The sequence below is a fragment of the Oncorhynchus nerka genome, linkage group LG12, assembly GCF_034236695.1.
Source record: "Oncorhynchus nerka isolate Pitt River linkage group LG12, Oner_Uvic_2.0, whole genome shotgun sequence".
Lineage (NCBI taxonomy): Eukaryota > Metazoa > Chordata > Actinopteri > Salmoniformes > Salmonidae > Oncorhynchus > Oncorhynchus nerka.
Genome location: NC_088407.1, coordinates 86,876,613 through 86,882,728, shown reverse-complemented (window position 1 = coordinate 86,882,728; position 6,116 = coordinate 86,876,613).

Here is a 6,116-nt window from a genome sequence, read left to right as displayed (position 1 = left end):
TCTCTGCTTAAAGGGGACAGTTCACCCTCTCTCTCTCTCTCTCTCTGCTTATAGGAGACAGTTCACCCTCTCTCTCTCTCTCTGCTTAAAGGGGACAGTTCACTCTCTCTCTCTCTCTGCTTAAAGGGGACAGTTCACCCTCTCTCTCTCTGCTTAAAGGGGACAGTTCACCCTCTCTCTCTGCTTAAAGGGGACAGTTCACCCTCTCTCTCTCTCTGCTTAAAGGGGACAGTTCACCCTCTCTCTCTGCTTAAAGGGGACAGTTCACCCTCTCTCTCTCTCTCTGCTTAAAGGGGACAGTTCACCCTCTCTCTCTCTCTGCTTAAAGGGGACAGTTCACCCTCTCTCTCTGCTTAAAGGGGACAGTTCACCCTCTCTCTCTCTCTCTGCTTAAAGGGGACAGTTCACCCTCTCTCTCTCTCTGCTTAAAGGGGACAGTTCACCCTCTCTCTCTCTCTCTGCTTAAAGGGGACAGTTCACCCTCTCTCTCTCTCTCTCTCTCTCTGCTTAAAGGGGACAGTTCACCCTCTCTCTCTCTCTGCTTAAAGGGGACAGTTCACCCTCTCTCTCTCTCTGCTTAAAGGGGACAGTTCACCCTCTCTCTCTCTCTGCTTAAAGGGGACAGTTCACCCTCTCTCTCTGCTTAAAGGGGACAGTTCACCCTCTCTCTCTCTCTCTGCTTATAGGAGACAGTTCACCCTCTCTCTCTCTCTCTGCTTAAAGGGGACAGTTCACTCTCTCTCTCTCTCTGCTTAAAGGGGACAGTTCACCCTCTCTCTCTCTCTTACCCTCTCTCTGCTTAAAGGGGACAGTCTCTGCTTAAAGGGGACAGTTCACCCTCTCTCTCTCTCTGCTTAAAGGGGACAGTTCACCCTCTCTCTCTCTCTGCTTAAAGGGGACAGTTCACCCTCTCTCTCTCTGCTTAAAGGGGACAGTTCACCCTCTCTCTCTCTCTCTGCTTAAAGGGGACAGTTCACCCTCTCTCTCTCTCTGCTTAAAGGGGACAGTTCACCCTCTCTCTCTGCTTAAAGGGGACAGTTCACCCTCTCTCTCTCTCTGCTTAAAGGGGACAGTTCACCCTCTCTCTCTCTCTGCTTAAAGGGGACAGTTCACCCTCTCTCTCTCTCTCTGCTTAAAGGGGACAGTTCACCCTCTCTCTCTCTCTCTCTGCTTAAAGGGGACAGTTCACCCTCTCTCTCTCTCTGCTTAAAGGGGACAGTTCACCCTCTCTCTCTCTCTGCTTAAAGGGGACAGTTCACCCTCTCTCTCTCTCTGCTTAAAGGGGACAGTTCACCCTCTCTCTCTCTCTGCTTAAAGGGGACAGTTCACCCTCTCTCTCTGCTTAAAGGGGACAGTTCACCTCTCTCTCTCTCTCTGCTTAAAGGGGACAGTTCACCCTCTCTCTCTCTGCTTAAAGGGGACAGTTTACCCTCTCTCTCTCTCTCTCCGCTTAAAGGGGACAGTTCACCCTCTCTCTCTCTCTCTCTGCTTAAAGGGGACAGTTCACCCTCTCTCTCTCTGCTTAAAGGGGACAGTTCACCCTCTCTCTCTCTCTCTCTGCTTAAAGGAGACAGTTCACCCTCTCTCTCTCTCTGCTTAAAGGAGACAGTTCACCCTCTCTCTCTCTCTGCTTAAAGGGGACAGTTCACCCTCTCTCTCTCTCTGCTTAAAGGAGACAGTTCACCCTCTCTCTCTCTGCTTAAAGGAGACAGTTCACCCTCTCTCTCTCTGCTTAAAGGGGACAGTTCACCCTCTCTCTCTGCTTAAAGGGGACAGTTCACCCTCTCTCTCTCTCTCTCTCTGCTTAAAGGGGACAGTTCACCCTCTCTCTCTCTCTCTCTCTGCTTAAAGGGGAAAGTTCACCCCCTCTCTCTCTCTCTCTGCTTAAAGGGGACAGTTCACCCTCTCTCTCTCTCTCTGCTTAAAGGGGACAGTTCACCCTCTCTCTCTCTCTCTCTCTCTCTGCTTAAAGGAGACAGTTCACCCTCTCTCTCTCTCTCTCTGCTTAAAGGAGACAGTTCACCCTCTCTCTCTCTCTCTCTCTGCTTAAAGGGGACAGTTCACCCTCTCTCTCTCTCTCTCTCTCTCTGCTTAAAGGGGACAGTTCACCCTCTCTCTCTGCTTAAAGGGGACAGTTCACCCTCTCTCTCTCTGCTTAAAGGGGACAGTTCACCCTCTCTCTCTCTCTCTCTGCTTAAAGGGGAAGTTCACCCCCTCTCTCTCTCTCTCTCTGCTTAAAGGGGACAGTTCACCCTCTCTCTCTCTCTCTCTCTGCTTAAAGGGGACAGTTCACCCTCTCTCTCTCTCTCTCTGCTCTCTGCTTAAAGGGACAGTTCACCCTCTCTCTCTCTCTGCTTAAAGGAGACAGTTCACCCTCTCTCTCTCTTAAAGGAGACAGTTCACCCTCTCTCTTAAAGGGGACAGTTCACCCTCTCTCTCTCTCTCTGCTTAAAGGGGACAGTTCACCCTCTCTCTCTCTCTCTCTCTCTGCTTAAAGGGGACAGTTCACCCCTCTCTCTCTCTCTGCTTAAAGGGGACAGTTCCTCTCTCTCTCTGCTTAAAGGGGACAGTTTACCCTCTCTCTCTCTCTGCAGTTAAAGGGGACAGTTCACCCTCTCTCTCTCTCTCTGCTTAAAGGGGACAGTTCACCCTCTCTCTCTCTCTGCTTAAAGGGGACAGTTTACCCTCTCTCTCTCTCTGCTTAAAGGGAACAGTTCACCCTCTCTCTCTCTCTCTCTCTCTCTCTCTCTCTCTCTCTGCTTAAAGGGGACAGTTCACCCTCTCTCTCTCTTAAAGGGGACAGTCTGCTTAAAGGGGACAGTTCTGCTTAAAGGGGACAAAGGGGACAGTTCACCCTCTCTCTCTCTCTCTCTGCTTAAAGGGGACAGTTCACCCTCTCTCTCTCTCTGCTTAAAGGGGACAGTTCACCCTCTCTCTCTCTCTCTGCTTAAAGGGGACAGTTCACCCTCTCTCTCTCTCTGCTTAAAGGGGACAGTTCACCCTCTCTCTCTCTCTCTGCTTAAAGGGGACAGTTCACCCTCTCTCTTAAAGGGACAGTTCACCCTCTCTCTCTCTCTGGGGGACAGTTCACCCTCTCTCTCTCTGCTTAAAGGGGACAGTTCACCCTCTCTCTCTCTCTGCTTAAAGGGGACAGTTCACCCTCTCTCTCTCTCTGCTTAAAGGGGACAGTTCACCCTCTCTCTCTCTCTCTGCTTAAAGGGGACAGTTCACCCTCTCTCTGCTTAAAGGGGACAGTTCACCCTCTCTCTGCTTAAAGGGGACAGTTCACCCCTCTCTCTCTCTCTGCTTAAAGGGGACAGTTCACCCTCTCTCTCTCTGCTTAAAGGGGACAGTTCACCCTCTCTCTCTCTCTGCTTAAAGGGGACAGTTCACCCTCTCTCTCTCTCTCTGCTTAAAGGGGACAGTTCACCCTCTCTCTCTGCTTAAAGGGGACAGTTCACCCTCTCTCTCTGCTTAAAGGGGACAGTTCACCCTCTCTCTCTCTCTGCTTAAAGGGGACAGTTTACCCTCTCTCTCTCTCTGCTTAAAGGGGACAGTTCACCCTCTCTCTCTCTCTCTCTCTGCTTAAAGGGGACAGTTCACCCTCTCTCTCTCTCTGCTTAAAGGGGACAGTTCACCCTCTCTCTCTCTCTGTCTGCTTAAAGGGGACAGTTCACCCTCTCTCTCTCTCTGCTTAAAGGGGACAGTTCACCCTCTCTCTCTCTCTCTGCTTAAAGGGGACAGTTCACCCTCTCTCTCTCTCTGCTTAAAGGGGACAGTTCACCCTCTCTCTCTCTTTCTCTCTCTCTCTCTCTCTGCTTAAAGGGGACAGTTCACACTTTCAAAGTTCTCTTATTTTCAACTTTAACGTCAACCTTTATCTCGTTTCATCCTAAAAGGTTTTATAATGTGTCTGCTATTAACATCAGTCTGACAGTGACATCATGCCATGTAAAACCACTTTATAAACCTTTAAATCTGGCAGTCATCCTTGGGTTACATTTCCTTTATAACCTGGTGGGTTTCATGGGTGATGAAACCGTAGCCATTCCTGACATTGAATCCCTTGACCGTAACCAAGACATTAGTTGTGATGACCTCCTAACCATAGATAGGATTTGACCAGAGCCCCAGGGAAGTGTTCCATTTGGGACGAAGATGACATCAGATGTCTATGAAGTAAATATAAAAAAATATTTTAAAAAAATCAATGATGCAAGGCAGATTGACCAACTGTCAAAACGTTTGGATGAAACGACAACACCTCAAGTGTATTGAAAATAATATAAAAACTGAACTCTCTCTCATGGCTAGTAAATCCAACATACCCGAATATTGCTTCGAAGATTAATAAATAAAGTTGAAACGATTTTCTTTGGGAACCATTCTATAATTAGTTAAACTAGAGCTGGAAAATCAACCAACTAGTCAAGGCTCAGCGTTAGCAAGCCGCACTATCGTCCTAGACCAGAGCTAATCGGCAACCAGACCTGTGACAAAAAGATACAACACTCCCATTTGCTACCAGACCTAAATGTCTGAATTATTATAGTAGTCGTTTTCAGTAACACCTCTAGATATTGTCTTGTCTTATTGCAGTATTTCAGCTGATATGTAACAGGTTGAGAGAAGAAGTGGAGGCTCCAGAGTAAGACTGTCCATTGGTCTGAACCTTTCCTGCCTACATTCTGCTCCACCAGTCCAGTCGATCAGTTTTTAGCCCATTCTGAGCAGAGGACTCAGGGCTGGAGAGGTGGTGAACGGGGCTGGAGTGGAGTGGTGGTGAACGGGGCTGGAGAAGAGAGGAGGTGCACGGGGCTGGAGAGGTGGTGAACGGGGCTGGAGAGGTGGTGAGAGAGGAGGAGGTGAACGGGGCTGGAGAGGTGGTGAACGGGGCTGGAGAAGAGAGGAGGTGCACGGGGCTGGAGAGGTGGTGAACGGGGCTGGAGAAGGTGAATGGGGCTAGAAAAGAGCGGTGGTGAACGGGGCTGGATATTGTGAACGGGGCTAGAAAAGAGAGGTGGTGAACGGGGCTGGAAAAGAGCGGTGGTGAACGGGCCGGAGAAGGTGAACGGGGCTAGAAAATAGAGGTGGTGAACGGGGCTGGAGAGGTGAACTGGGCTAGAAAAGAGCGGTGGTGAACGGGGCTAGAAAAGAGCGGTGGTGAACGGGGCTAGAAAAGAGTGGTGGTGAACGGGGCTGGAAAAGGTGAACGGGGCTGGAACATGTGAATGGGGCTAGAAAAGAGCAGTGGTGAATGGGGCTAGAGAAAGTGACCGGGGCTGGAGAGGAGCGGTGGTGAACGGGGCTGGAGTCGGTGAACAGGGCTGGAAAAGAGCGGTGGTGAACAGGGCTAGAAAAGAACGTTGGTGAACGGGGCTGGAAAAGAGCGGTGGTGAACGGGGCTGGAAAAGAGAGGAGGTGAACGGGGCTGGAGTGGGTGAACGGGGCTGGAGAAGGTGAATGGGGCTAGAAAAGAGCAATGGTGAACGGGGCTGGAGAAAGTGAACGGGGCTGGAAAAGAGAGGAGGTGAAGGGGGCTGTCATGTTTGTTTCACTGGACAGAGAGGCTGAGTGAAGGGTTACTGGTGGTCAGAGAAGCTGAGTGAAGGGTTACTGGTGATCAGAGAGGCTGAGTGAAGGGTTACTGGTGATCAGAGAGGCTGAGTGAAGGGTTACTGGTGATCAGAGAGGCTGAGTGAAGGGTTACTGGTGATCAGAGAGGCTGAGGGAAGGGTTACTGGTGATCAGAGAGGCTGAGTGAAGGGTTACTGGTGATCAGAGAGGCTGAGTGAAGGGTTACTGGTGATCAGAGAGGCTGAGCCAGACAGGACTACCGGTCTTTGGGCCAGACAGCTTTAGTAACTGTTCTCAGTAACAGGGACAGGGCTGGGGTCAGGGCTACTAACTGTTCTCAGTAACAGGGCTGGGGTCAGGGCTCCTAACTGTTCTCAGTAACAGGGACAGGGCTGGGGTCAGGGCTAGTAACTGTTCTCAGTAACAGGGACAGGGCTGGGGTCAGGGCTAGTAACTGTTCTCAGTAACAGGGACAGGGCTGGGGTCAGGGCTAGTAACTGTTCTCAGTAACAGGGACAGGGCTGGGGTCAGGGCTAGTA